The sequence below is a fragment of the Molossus molossus genome, unplaced genomic scaffold (genome assembly GCF_014108415.1).
Source record: "Molossus molossus isolate mMolMol1 unplaced genomic scaffold, mMolMol1.p scaffold_m16_p_19, whole genome shotgun sequence".
Classification (NCBI taxonomy): domain Eukaryota; kingdom Metazoa; phylum Chordata; class Mammalia; order Chiroptera; family Molossidae; genus Molossus; species Molossus molossus.
The window spans coordinates 50,965,386-50,980,500 of NW_023425354.1; the positions used below are offsets into that span (position 1 = coordinate 50,965,386).

Below are 15,115 nucleotides of genomic sequence, written 5' to 3' on the forward strand. Positions count from 1 at the left end.
GATTGGGAGTTCTGTTCTGCATGTCGGAGAAGACACATGTAGGTGTATTTAACGTCCTCGGTTCCAAGGTGGCAACCTCTGGGGACTTCCCAGTGCTGATAGATGGGCACCACCTGTGACAAGATACCAGGGGTCCCCAGCAGACGGTGAGCTGAGCATATAGGGCCCCACCCAGGCAGGCAGCTCTGGACGGGGGGCCAAGCTGCATGCTCACCCTGGCTTCTCCTGTCTATCCTGGTTTTGCCTCTGTGGCTTTTCATATCCCAGTGCTAAGAGAATGATGGAGATCACCGCCCTGGTGGGGAAGGCGTTTCCATGTCTAGAATGGCTACCAAACTCTGTTTGCGGAGACTGAGTGTGAGGTGCTGAGTCGCCCATCCTCAAGATGCTGATGAGGACTCCGAAACCATCCAATTGTCCAAGGTCCCAGAAGCCAGGCTGACCCTGCCCTTCTCAACAGTAACTGGAGAAGGGAGAAGCTGTGGCTTCTCACTGTTTGTGAGCCATGAGGTGAGGGAGGTCCTGCTGGTCACAGCGCACTGGTGGCTTCCCCTGGGTCTGTAGGGGAGGTGCTCCCAGGAGGGACGCAAGCTACCAGTGGCTAAGGAGGGAGTGAGCGCCTTCCGTCTCTGACATCTGGATTTCCTTATCTATGAAACAAGCAGGAGAGTTCCAGACTGGGCAGGCTCTGCAGAGGTTGACGTGTGATCAACAGCCAGAGAAGCAGACAGCTCGCAGGGCCAGCCCGTCCACTGAGCTGCCGCACGGGGCCACGCTGAGCGGCTTTCCCTCCGTCCTCCGTGAGCGCTGAGCATCCTCTGCTCGGGGGACTCGAATCCAGAGACCGTGGCCGGAAGCTCTGGAAGTCGTTGCGCGAGGTGGCTGCCTCCACCTTTATGCTCCCTCAGTGTGTTGAACCCAACGGGCTGGCTTGTGAAGGAAGCTTGGGTGAATCATTTTGCAATGCAAATAATCAAATCATTTACTTGTTCCTTAGTGGAGACTTCTCTGCTTTCCCCACTCTGCAGGGCATGGCATGTGGGGTGGGAGCAGCCATCAGTAAGGCGAACCCTGGCGTAACACCTCCTCCAGGGTGGGCGGGAGTCTGCTTCATACGCATAACGCCTCCTTCGTCCCCCAGAAACCCGCCGAGGTAGGCATGCGAGGTGCATTACTATCCTCACACTTGGCTTTAAACAAATTAACTTCCTGGAGCCTTAATTTCTTAATGGCTAACAATGATCACATCCACTTAATAAAATGAAGAGTTTTTATGAGGGTAGAATAATAAAATGCACAGAGCAAGTGCTTAAGGAGTGTATATATTGTATATATTATAATATATATACACACAGTTGGTCCTTTATACCCAGTTTCTGCATTTGCGGATTCAGCCAACCACAGATCAAAAGTATTTTTTATTTATTATTATTATAATTATTATTGGTAAGTGCCCCTAGCGGAAACTGAACTCGGGACTCTCTGGTCTGCAGGCCGGTGCTCCAACTGCTGAGCCAAACCGGCCAGGGCCAAAAAAGTATTTTTTAAAAAGGTCCATTGTAGCTGCCATGCACCATGTAGTTAGGCCTACACTGGTTGCAGATGGATGCACCTGTGCTAACACGTACAGACTTTTCCTAGTCATTATTTCCTAAACAATATAGTACGCCGGCTATTTCCGTAACACCGACACTGTATTAGGTATTATAAGTAATCTAGAGATGGTTTAAAGTACACAGGAGAATGTGCATATGGTGTATGCAAACACTATACCATTTTATATAAAGAACCTGAGCATTTGAGAATTTAGGTATCTGAGGGGGTCCTAGAACCAATCCCCTGAGGGTACCAAGGGGTAACTACACACACACACACACACACACACACACACACCCCTATACACACACACATATATACACACACATACACATATATTTTTATATATACACACACATATGAATATATATACATTAAGAGAGTTTAGGGTCCAGAAGAAAGTGTCTAGGGTGCAAGCCGTGGTGTCTTCAGGCCCCTCCCCAGTGGGACAGAGCAGGGGGCATGAGAAGCCAGCTCGGTCCCTGGGCGGTGGACTCTAAATGTCCCGGGAGGAAGGGCTGTGGTACTGAAGCAGGAAGCAAGCGTGGGGACTGCCTGGGAGAGGCTCTGGCTTCGTATTCAGAAGCCATAACTGCTCCAGCTCAGCTCTGCCCCCTTGCCTGGCTAGCCCAACGTTTCCTGCTCGGATGGTCTGACTGGGTGACGTGACGCAGGACTGTCAGTGCTGAGCTCAGACCAGTTCCAAGCAAGCCCAGATGAACTGGTTACCCTCATAAAAACAGGCTTCTGTGCCTGTGCACATCGGCTCTCTGGGCCTGGAATGCCCTTTCTGCCCCCTTCATGCCTCGCTGACCCGCCCGGTCCTGCCTCGCGCCCTGGGCGTCCTCCTGAGCCCCGGCTGGCTCAGTACTCCTGCCCCGCCCCCCCCCGCGTTCCCAGTTGCTCTGCTGCTTATTACTTCCCAATGATCCTCTGTTCCCTGAAAAATTATTTAGTGAAACTTCATGTAGCCACAATCCAGCTTCCACAATGATCAGTGCTGATTCTTTTTCATTTCCTCCCTCCTACATTTTTATTTTTTAGCATTTTAAACTGTCAGCCAATGATTGTTGGTGACAATTCAACCCCAACAGGAATCCCCAACTTGGGTGCAGCGAAGAAGGACATTTACTTGGTGCAAACGGCTCAACAGTGATATAGCACAGCTGGAGAACAGCACAGCTGGAGAACAGCTCTGGGGCCAGACCCCTCTCGGGCTAGACAGCTTCCCTCTCCTCTGGGTTGTTTCAGCTCAGCAAGGGAAACACAATCTTTCTTTTTGGGTGAAAAGGGACAATGGCTCCCCTAGGCAGAGGGAAGCTGGCTGCTATGGACAGAAGTCCCGGCCCCTGGTCCCTGATTGGTCTGTCCTCATGCAAATGAGGGCTCCGAATCCTTGCCCTCAAAAGGCACTGTCCTGATCGGTTAGAATAGAGCCACTCTGATTGGCTAGAGCTGTGCAGCTCTGATTGGACGGGAAAAGCCTGAGTCCTATTGGTTGAAATAGGATTCCAGGAAACCTGTATAAGGGCTGGCTCAGAGGGGCAGAAACCCAGGCGGGCAGGCAGTTCAGTGCAGGCTTCTCTGTGAAGTATAGTTTGTGTGAGAGGTCCCTGTGCTCAAATGGCTGCTGAGCTCTGTTTTTAAAATTTGAACCCAGCTAGCCACCAGGAGCCCTTCTTAGCAATTGTCTTTTTTACCTTGGGGTTCACAAAAGCAAACCCAGACATCTCATGTTTAGTTCATCCTTGCAAGGGGAGATGTGTATCTCTAACAGATAAGGGCTCCCTTCCTTCTTCTCTTCTTTTTCTCTTTTTAAAAAAAAAGCAACTACAACGCCATCAAAATCATGATTATGTACGGCATTAACATTCCTTGATGTTAATACTCATTCCACATTCACATGTCCCTGACTTAAAAACAGGTTTCCATAAAGCAGGATCCTTACAAGTACCAGCCCCTCCTCCTAGTAGCCGCTCTCCTAAGTCTCATTTCGTCTGTGGGAGCCACGCCCTCCTCTGTTTACACTATTTTGTTATTGGCGATGCCAGATGGTCTGCCTTAGAGGACTCCTGCATTCTAGACTTCCTGGCTGCTTTCTCATGGATCATTTCACATTTCCTCTCTTCAGCAAGGGCCTGGTCTTATCTTGATTCCCACTGTCCCCTGGGATTCTAGGTCAGTGCCTTGGCCCAGAAGAGGTGCCCAGTCGATATGGAATGAATGGTCGCATGAACATTCATTAGATACCTTACGATTAATAGAGGCCTTTACACCATTAATAGAGGCCTGTATGCCATTTGGTCCTCACAGTAGCCCCATAACATAGTAGCCTCAGTTGTGACTGAGGGACAGGTTACCGAGACTGGAGACTCAGTTGCAGTGACCATGACCGCCCTCCCTCTCTGCTCCCACACAGTCATGGGGATTCCCAGACAGGAACTCTCAGATGAACTGCAGATCTCTGAGTCCCCTTCAGAAGAGGGTTCCCTGAGCAGGAGTCCCACAGGGCCCTGGGATCCCCCACCAAGGCCAGTCAGAGGGGCAGCAGGTTCTCACCTTGGGGAGGGAGTCTGGGCTGGGTACCAGCCAGGGAGACGGCAGAGGTCTCCCTATTGGCTGTGGGACTGCGCATCTAATGAGGAGGCGTCTACGCCCACCCCCTCGTCTTTCACGCTGTGTGCACCAATGTCTTGTTGGCACAGCCTTAAAAACATCCCTGGCAGCGCATTATCTGAAAACAACAACAACAACCAAACCAAAACAAACAAAAAAAATCATAAAACTCCCCAAACGCCACCACTCTTAGAGAATACGTTCAGAGCGAGTCCTTTTTTCCACCCAGTGACACTTCTGTGCCAGACTGGGACCAAGGGCAGGACTAGATACAGAGACAGAGTAAGAGAGGCGGCCTCAGAGGGGAGGGCTCGGCCCTTGAGGATCCAGTGGATGTGGGAAAGAGGAGGCCTCCTTGGCCTTCTGTTTGCAGGGCCCAGAAGGGTCAGGCAAAGCGATTACTCAAATCAGACAGCCCCAGGGAGGGGCCACCACCTTCCACCTGCTCTTTGCCCAGGTTAATTTTTGCTTCTTTGCCTAGGAGAGGTACCATGGCCAAAGAAATGGGACTGTTTGGCCCTAAGTGTCTCCTTGGGTGGTCACCTTGAGAAACTCAGGTAAGGGAAGGGTTCTCCCTAACCATCCTCTCTGGCTGGGTCAAGCATCTCCTCCGGAAGCCAGCAGGGCCCGAGGCTATGTCCTCAAGGCCGGTTCCTCCAGCCACACCATCTTTGCTTTCCCCTTTCTTCTCGTCTCTTCTGATGAGCTTTTCTCTTGTCTCTGTCTGCACGTCTTCCTCCTTGTCTGTGTATGCTTCGGCCCTACATATGTGACAATTCTCAAGATGCCCTAATTTTCTCGGAGGGCGGGGGCCTTCAAGGAGGTACCGTGCCTTTCTGTCTCATACTGTCATCAGTACATACTGATGGAGCAGATGGTGTGGAGAAGACAGCAGGGCAGGGTCCCGCGTGAGGAATGGGGAACGCTACATAGGCAACGGGAATTTTGTAATGTGGGGACGTGAAGGGTGAAAGGGCTGGTGGACTACCTCCCTTCTCAAACACAAGTGAGAGAGGAGAGTGGGGGAGAAAGGGACCTCTTTTTGATATTCCCAGGGTGAGCAATACCTTCCTGGACCTGTCGTCCTTTACAGGCGGTCTGAGTCCCTCAAAGGAGCTGGACAGGCGCTGGGTGGCCGGTGGTCTTCAGTCCAGGACCCCACACTGCCTGTTGGGGTGTGGTCACAGGGCAGAGGTGGCTGGCGCCTTGGATGCGGCTGCCACCTGGTGGTGCATTTTAGGAAGTGTTGCTATCTGAAGTTTACTTCAATCATTCCTTGGCGCTCCTTGCCCAGTGACTGGGATCTGGCCTAGTAATTAACACTGGACTTTAATTTGGAAAAGTCAACTTTACCATGTTTGCTGACAAATAAAATCTCATAAAGATAGTCACCACAGTTACAAAATTTCAAAGAATTAAGACTATCTTTTGAATAATTTAAAAGATCCATGTATTCATTACTTCATCAAATATTGACTGCGGATCTGTTATGTGCCAGGCACTGTTTTAGGCCAGGCACTGGAGAAAGGGAGGACCTTGATGAAGGATACACTTTCTGTGGCAAATGAAAGGCAACTAAACTAACAATCTCCATCCAGAAGGAAACACTCTTCAATACAGATACGTCTGTGTTGTACTGTGAGAACACAAAGGATCATTTCCAAACAGATTGACCCAGAGTGGTGACTGGGATGGAAGGGAGAAGCTTCCTGAAGAAAGTTATGGCAAAGATAAGCCATGAAGAGAATATAGGAGCCAGGAAAATATATGATGGAGGAGGTGAAGGTTTTGATGGTAGAAGTAGATGTGATGAAGGTAGTGGATGAAAAGTTGATGTAGGTGGAAGAGGTGGTGATGATGGAGGTAATGATGGAGGTGATGTGGTGAAGGTGGTGATAGTAATGATGGAGGTGGTGGTAAAAGTGTTGGTGGTGATAATGGAGGTGGTGGTGGTGGTGGTGGTGATGATGGAGGTAGTGGTGGAGGTGGTGGTGGTGATGATGGAGGTGGTGGTGATGGTGGTGGTGGTGGTGATGATGGAGGTAGTGGTGGAGGTGGGGTGAGGGTGGTGATGATGGAGGTAGTGGTGGTGGTGAAGGTGGTGGTGGTGATGATGGAGGTAGTGGTGGAGGTGGTGGTGGTGGTGATGATGGAGGTGGTGGTGGAGGTGGTGGTGATGGTGGAGGTGGTGGTGGTGGTGGTGATGATGGAGGTAGTGGTGGTGGTGAAGGTGGTGGTGGTGATGATGGAGGTAGTGGTGGAGGTGGTGGTGGTGATGATGGAGGTGGTGGTGATGGTGGTGGTGGTGGTGATGATGGAGGTAGTGGTGGAGGTGGGGTGAGGGTGGTGATGATGGAGGTAGTGGTGGTGGTGAAGGTGGTGGTGGTGATGATGGAGGTAGTGGTGGAAGTGGTGGTGGTGGTGATGATGGAGGTGGTGGTGGAGGTGGTGGTGATGGTGGAGGTGGTGGTGGTGATGGTGATGATGGAGGTAGTGGTGGTGGTGAAGGTGGTGGTGGTGATGATGGAGGTAGTGGTGATGATGGAGGTAGTGGTGGAGGTGGTGGTGGTGGTGATGATGGAGGTGGTGGTGGAGGTGGTGGTAATGGTGGTGGTGATGATGGTAGTGGTGGAAGTAGTGGTGAGGGTGGTGGTGGTGGTGATGATGATGGAGGTAGTGGTGGAGGTGGTGGTGGTGGTGGTGATGATGGAGGTAGTGGTGGAGGTGGGGTGGGGGTGGTGATGATGGAGGTAGTGGTGGAGGTGGGGTGGGGGTGGTGATGATGGAGGTAGTGGTGAGGGTGGTGGTGGTGGTGGTGATGATGGAGGTAGTGGTGGAGGTAGTGGTGGCGGTGGGGGTGGGGTGGTGATGATGGAGGTAGTGGTGGGGGTGGGGGTGGTGATGATGGAGGTAGTGGTGGAGGTGGGGTGGTGAAGATGGAGGTCATGGTAGAGGAGGTGATGATGATGGTGGGGATGGTAGAGATAGTAGAGATGGTGGTGGTGGGGTGACGCTGGTTCAAAAGGCAAAGTTGGCGATGTGGCTCAGGAGACAGAGGAAAACAGACTATAGGAAGCATAGACTTTTTAATTTCTCCTTTTATGAATTCCCAAGCATTAATGTGTAAATATAAAGAATCCCATCTAATAATACCAGCATTATAGAATTTCAGAACTGGAAAGGTTTGCAAAGACATTATATCTAATGTGTTTAAGCACCTTCCTCTAGAATAGTTGGGGAGAGGGCTCCCGAGCTGGCCAGTCCTTGTGCCCCTTTGTCGCAGGCCCATCTCAGGCCTCTGATCTGCTGGTCGCTCCTGAAGCTCCTCCAGCAAGTGCGTGTGCTTCACACATCACTGTCCACGCTGCAGGGAGCGAAGCGTTTCCGGGCAGGGAACCACTTCATTTTCTCTTTTTCTGATTCATAACACTTTCATTGAACAAAAGCTGAGCTGACACCGAAGGCTGACGCCCTTCCTTCCACGGACATCTGCCTTAACAAAGGATTATAGGATAAAATGGGCTCTTTTCCTTTTGACAGGCCTGTGACTTCGCACCAGCATGGGTTTGTTTCACCACCACCGTCATCAGGGTAAAGAGCAGTCCCTTCACCACAGGTGTCACCTTAGTTTTCTCTCTCCCACCCCCCCGCCATCCCTTTCACAACTGTCACATACATGGAAACATCCAGTACGTAACATTTAGATACTGGCATCATTCACTCAGCATAATAATTTCCAGATTCCTCAGAGTTGTTGCATGCTTCAATGATTTTGTCCTTTTTATTGCCGAGTAGTATTCCTTTGGGAAGATGTACCAGTTTGTTGATTCGTTCACCTGTTGAAGGGCATTGGAGTTGTTTCCAGTGTTTAGCAATTGTGTGGAGCTGCTAGAAATATTACAGTGCAGCTTTGGGTGTTAACACACTTTTCTTTTCTCTAGGAGTGGGACTTCTGGAGTCTACGGTAAATGCATAAATGCTAACCAGCTCCCAGGGCCGCTGTGCCATGTGCATTCCCACCGGCATTGGATGAGATTTGCCACGACTGAATCCTCATCAGCGCTTGCTATGCTCAGCTTCCTTTGCAGGTGGAGCCAATCAAACAGGTGCACGGTGGTATCTCATTGGGTTTTTATTTTACATTCCCTCGTGGCTAATGGTGCTGAATGCCTTTCGTGTGGTTATTTTCATCCATGTGTCCTCTTTGGTGAAGGGTCTGCTGGTGTCTTTGGTCCATTTCTAAATTGGATAGTTTGGCTTCTCATTGTTGAGTTTTGAGATTTCTTTATCTATTCTGGATCCAAGGCCTGCTGGATATGTGGTTTGCAAAGATGCTCTTCCAGTTTGTAGTGAATCTTTTTATTCTCTCAAGAAAGTATTTGTTCTTAAGTCATGGACAGTGGCCCTCTGTGATTTCCCATTGCCCAGGAACTAATGTCCACCTTCCTTGGCAGGCGACAGGGACTGTCTGTGACCACACCTAACCCGCCGGCCTAACCTGAGATCTCAGTCCACTCAAGGGAACCAGAACAACCACCATTGTTTTATGTGTGTGTGTGTGTGTTTTTTGAGAATGTATTTCTTTTTTATTTATTTATTTTTTTGTTACAGATATTTTACCTTTTTACCCCATTGGCACCCCCCACCCCACCCCCCCTCCACCCTGTCCCCGGCTTAGTTGTCCATGTCCATTGGTCATGCATACATGCATATAAGTTCTGTGGTTAATCTCTTCCCACCCCCCCACCCCCCATCCCCTCTTCTGAGGGATGTCAGTCTGTGCCCTACTTCCATGTGTCTGGGTCTACTGTATTCCTCAGACTGTTATGTTCATTATATTCCATATATAAGTGAGATCGTGTGGTATTTGTCTTTTTCTGCTTGGCTTCTTTCACTTAGGATAATACTTTCCAGGTCCCTCCATGTCGTCTCAAAGGATAAGAGATCTTTCTTTCTTACCGCTGCATAGTATTCCATTGTGTATATGTACCACAGCTTTTTGATCCATTCGTCTACTGGTGGACACTTGGGCTGTTTCCAGATCTTAGCTATTGTAAATAGTGCTGCTATGAACATGGGGGTACATATATTCTTCCTGATTGGTGTTTCAGGCTTCTTAGGGTATATTCCCAGCAGTGGGATCACTGGGTCAAATGGAAGTTCAATTTTTAATTTTTTGAGGTAGCACCATATTGTTTTCCATAGCGGCTGTACCAGTCTGCATTCCCACCAGCAGTGTATTAGAGTCCCCTTTTCTCCACACCCTCGCCAACACTTGTTGTTTGATGATTTGTTGATGGCGGCCATTCTGACAGGTGTGAGGTGATACCTCATTGTTGTTTTAATTTGCATCTCTCTGATGATTAGTGATGTTGAGCATTTCTTCATATGTCTCTTGGCCATTTGTATGTCCTGTTTGGAGAGGTGTCTATTCAACTCCTCTGCCCATTTTTTAATTGGGTTCTTTGTCTTCCTTTTGTGGAGTTGTATGAGCACTCTATATATATTGGAAATTAACCCCTTATCTGATACATCATTGGCAATGATGTTCTCCCATACAGTGGGTTGCCTTTCCATTTTGATGATTGTTTCTTTTGCTGTGCAGAAGCTTTTTAGTTTGATGTAGTCCCATGTGTTCATTTTCTCCTTTATTTCTGTTGCCTTAGGTGATGTATCAGTGAAAATTCTGCTCCGTATGATGTCCGAAATTTTGTTGCCTACATTTTCTTCTAGAATTTTTATGGATTCACGGGTCACATTTAAGTCTTTTATCCATTTTGAGTTTATTTTTGTGTATGGTGTAAGTTGATGGTCTAGTTTCATTTTTTTGCATGTAGCTGTCCAATTTTCCCAACACCATTTATTAAAGAGGCTGTCTTTACTCCACTGTATGCTCTTGCCACCTTTGTCAAATATTAATTGAGCGTATTGCCTTGGGTCCATTTCTGGGTTTTCAGTTCTGTTCCACTGGTCTATATGCCTGTTCTTGTGCCAGTACCAGGCTGTTTTGGTTACAGTCGCTTTGTAGTATAACCTGATATCTGGTATTGTGATCCCTCCAACTTTGTTCTTCTTTTTCAAGATTGCTGTGGCTATTCGGGGTCTTTTTTGGTTCCATATGAACTTTTGAAGTATTTGTTCTAGTTCTATGAAATATGTCGTTGGTATTTTGATGGGTATTGCATTGAATCTATAGATTGCTTTGGGTAGTATGGACATTTAATGATGTTAATTCTTCCAATCCATGAACAGGGTATGTGCTTCCACTTTTTTATATCTTCCTCTATTTCTTTTTTCAATGACCTGTAGTTTTCTGCAAATAGGTCCTTTACTTCTTTGGTTAAGTTTATTCCTAGGTATCGTAATTTTTTTGGAGCGATGGTAAATGGGATTGTTTTTTCAGTTTCTCTTTCTGTGAGTTCATCATTGATGTACAAGAATGCCGTCGATTTCTTGACGTTAATTTTGTATCCTGCTACTTTGCCAAATTCATTTATTAAGTCTAATAGATTTTTGATGGAGTCTTTAGGGTTTTCTATGTACAATATCATGTCATCTGAAAATAATGACAGTTTCACTTCCTCCTTTCCAATTTGGATCCCTTTTATTTTTTCTTCATGTCTGATTGCTGTGTGTGTGTTTTAATAATGATTTGATTTCTATGTTGAGCCATTACTATGTTTGGGTCACAGAAATCGAATTCCAGTCAATGTCGTTTTTCTCTCAACTTTTCTCTGGGGTTGCTCTGAGTTTGGAACCTGGAGAAGGGGCATCTGAAACCGAAGGCACCCATATCTGCTGCTCCCGAGCAGGTCAGTGCTGAGTCTCTGCTGTTTCTCCTTCCTGACCTTGCCGAGTTCCAGGGCTTCCTCGCTACTTCTGCTCCACCCTTGGGTCCTCAGAAGTCCTGTTGCTTCCACGCCATCACGGGGCACAGAGAATCGCCCAGCAGCCATCTGAGCGACATTTCTCAGATACACACACAGCCACCGCTCATGAGCATCTGCTCACCCCTGCCCCGTCTCTGGAGCTGCACATGATAAAAGGACATCAGTCTCCTTTGCTGTGTTTCCCTCCCAAATACAGCTGCGTCCTGCATTCACATGGAGCCTCAGTCCAGGCACTGGGGTGCAGGGTTCCTGTTCCCAGAAATCACCGATGTCAGTGCTTTCTTCCCTTACCCTGTGTTAGGGACTGAAGGGTATTCGCCCCACCCCTAACTTCATGTGTGGAAACCCTAACCTCCAGCGAGACTGCATTTGGAGATGGAGACTTTCAGGAGGTACAAAGGTTGAATGAGGTCATGAGGGTGGGTTCTAATCCAACAGGACTGATGTCCTTATAAGAAGAGGAAGAGGCACCGTTAGCACATGTACACAGAGGACAACAATGTGGGAGAACACTGAGAGAAGGTGGCCATCTGCAAGCCAAGGAGAGAAGCTTCCAGAAGAAACCATCCCTGCCAACACCTTGAGCTTGAACACCCAGCCTCCAGAACATGAGAGACACAAATGCCTGTTGTTTAAGCCTCCCGGTTGCGGTGTTTCGTCACGGCAACCTGAGCAGACGGATACACCTCCTGATACTTTTCCTTGCTCTCAGCTCGTGAGCGTGGGGTGTAGGGCGATGCAGACAGTGGTGGGTGGTGGCGAAGCTTTTTTCCCCTCAAGACTCTTTTCCTTCCTTCTATCATGTATGCGATGTGCCCTTTGCTCTTACCCGTGCTTTTACCCATGCAACCTGGATTTCGGTAGGCAGGGCCAAGATGATCAGCCAAGATGGTTCTAACCAAGCAGCGAGCTGAGCACATGAGGCGGCCACCTCAGGAGAGAACCACAGTGGCTCTTGGTCCTTGTGGGCTGAGATGAACATGTCATTCGCGCTCTGGGGCATGTGGCATTACATTTTCCAAGGGGACATTGCTAGTCTCTTCCACTAAAGCAAAGCGATGGGCCTGGATCTTAGCCGTGGAAAGATCCTAGACCTTGGAAACTCCTGGAAGTGCCATGGGTGTGAGGGCCAGTCAGTGACCACAGGAGGAGCTTGGCCAAGGAAGAAGTGATGGTCAGTGTTGGGCAGTGCCCAGACACTTACAGAGGAGTGGAGCGGGAGGCAGATCAGGCCGGCCTGGGGCCGACTTACCGACTGCTGGACTTCTTGTGGGAGACACTCCACGTCCTCATTGTTGAAGCCACTCAAAAGGGCATTTCTGTAACTGGCAGTGGAAATCCATGTGCCCACCATCTCCCAGAGCCCCGAAGCTTGCAATGTAGTGGCAGGGGTAGGCTTCATTGAGCCTGCAAGCAACACCACCACCAAACTATTCTATTAACTCGTTCCCTCAGGACGATGATTTCCTTTCTAAGTCATTATCACGCCCTTGCACAGCGCATTGGATAGCACCTAGTCACGTGGCTGCATCTAAGTGCAAGAGAGGACGGAAAGGTGGTCTGCCTGTGTTCAAAGGACTCAGTAGATTCTGGTGGAACCCCAGCTGTCTCTGCTGTAGTGCTGACCAAAGTCCGTATTCTATAAATCTGTATTCTATAATAGTCTCCCTCTGTATTGGTTACCTGTTTCTGTGTAAAAAGTATCCCCAAAACTTAGCAGATTAGCACAATAAAATATTACTGCGAGTCAGTCACTTGGGAACAGTTTAGCTGGATGCTTCTGACTCAGGGCCACTCATGACGTTGTGGTCAAGAAGTCAGCGCAGATCTACGGCTTGCCTGCCCTGGAGGATGTGAGCCCAGAGTGTTCGCTGTGGCTCCCAAGGATCTGGGGAAACAGTGCTGGCTGTTGGCTGGGGACCTCGGCTCCTGCACACATGAACCTCTCCTCAGGGCTGCTTGTGTCTTCACAATGAGGCTGCTTGCTTCCTCCCGAAAGAGGGATCCCGGAGAGACGCCAGAGCCCTCTTTGCGACCTGGTCTCAGAAATCACACGCCATCCTTTCTTTCACATTCTGTTTATTAGAAACAGATCCCTAAGTGCAGTGTATACTCAAGGGACGAGAAATCAGGCTCCACTTCTCAAAAGGAGATTTGTCCAAAGGTTTGTGGATCTGTAGCAGGTCCTTGGATATCACTGTTTCAGTCAACACTCTTTGGTTGCAACATTGATGAGAAGCCATGGGAACTGAATTCTTATGTCTATTAGCCAAAATTGGTTTGGTTATATGTCATTTGGCTTAAAGTTGCAGAACCTATCAATGACATGAAGTGAGGACTTACTATATTTTAAAATGGCTACACTCTAAACGAAAGGTGTGATCATGAGACAGTTTAGGATCATGAAACATGGAGAAGGCCTGTGGTCAGACTTGCAGGAGATCTGCTTAAAAGTGTGTGCACACCTGCTGGTTTGCCCTTCCACCTCCCTGTTCATGGTGGTCTGTGGGTGGGCGCTTATGGCTGCAGTGGCCGTCTGCGGCAAGAAGAAGTCCTGAGGATGAACCGAGCGGTAAAGAGAGTGGAACAGAAACAAAAGGAGCTCGGACATTGATGATTCTGTGGAGACTACAACTGCCTTGGGCTTTCTACTTCTGGACTAAATAATGGAAAAAATGAATCATTATCTGTTTTAAAACAGTGTATTGTGTGTGTGTGTGTGTGTGTGTGTGTTGGGGGTGGGGGATGGGAAGTCTGTTACAGCCGAGTTGCTTACTGATGAAACTTATATGTGCCAGGTTCTGTCCTAGGCACTGGAGAAACAAATTGGAACGAGAAAGGGTCCCTGTCCTCAAGTTCAACAGGGATGATGCTGGGGACAGTTCCTCATCCAAACACAAACTCAATACTCAGACAGGGTTGCAGAAAAAACGCACCAAAGGGAATGTGCCCCTGGAGCCATGATTTGTTCTGTTATGTTTACTGCGTTCTGTCTTGTACTTGGCACGGGACCAGGAGTACTCACATCGTAATCTATCCAATGAATAAAATGGAGATAGAGCACGTTTTCAAATGAAAAAAAAAGTCTGCAGAGAGAAGGTCATAATGGACTTCTTGGATTTCTAGTTGGTTTGACAGACGGAGCAACGAGGCCGGACACTCAGGAGGGGGCTCCCCCGGGGACCCCCGGGAGGAAAGGCAGGCTGGGGAGCGCGTGCGTGCAGACGTGTTCGTAATCACCCTCGGAGCACACAGGGCTCATCGTGGCGCTGATTGCTGAAGGCTCTGAGTGCTCAATTTGGCTTGAAAATGCCTCTCCCGAAAGTCAGCGTAGCAATTAAGGAAGGCACAGGGAGCGTATTAACCCATTTAATTAATGAGGTCATTTGTTTTGCTGTGACTCTTACCAAGGCCTTTGAGGAGGACCTGGCAGAGGATCATGCCCCCAAAGGATGGCCATTTTCTTTCCAGTTCATCAAGCCCCCGTCCAGTTCTGCAACGCCAACCGCTGGTTTTCACTGACATTACTTCTCCTTTTGCACGAGTTTCTGTGTGGGCCTGTTTGGCTGAAGCTGCCCTCGGTGAGGTTCTCAAACGGATTACACACTTTCAGCCAGTGTTTGCAGTACCCTGGGCCCCTGTCCTAAGGATGCCGATGACATGAAACAGCTTAGGGTGTCCTGCTTTCTCCCCCTAAAGTTACAGAGGGCACAACCTGGGAGTCTGACCCCTGCATTTGCTGAGTCAGCCATTGTCACACACTGTCTCTTTTCTTCTGGCCCAGGAAGGTGGACTCGGCACTGGGACCCAGGCCTGCCCCCGAGTCAGGGCCCTGCGGGTCTACCAGGGCCTGAGGAAATAATTGGGGTTTAAAACGTCTCCGCACACAGAAAGAAGATGTTAATTAAACCCTTGCCAAGGTAACAGCAAGTCAGAGAATCTGCTAGAACACAACTCAACACTTACCACGTTCTATATAAATTACAGTCATTATTAAAATAAATGGAGGCATA

General features: G+C 48.7%; 1 long non-coding RNA gene across 3 annotated transcripts in view; it reads left to right on the forward strand.

Moving 5' to 3' along the window:
- The window catches only part of LOC118634510, a 31,104-nt gene that overhangs the window by 1,584 nt on the left and 14,405 nt on the right, over positions 1 to 15,115 (forward strand). For 2 of the 3 annotated variants that reach the window (XR_004960364.1, XR_004960365.1), the window contains exons 2-3: positions 4,694 to 4,769; positions 8,154 to 8,318. This is a non-coding gene — a long non-coding RNA (uncharacterized LOC118634510). Of the gene's footprint in view, positions 1 to 4,693; positions 4,770 to 8,153; positions 8,732 to 15,115 lie in introns of those variants that run through there. The other variant, XR_004960363.1, reaches the window with a different exon arrangement.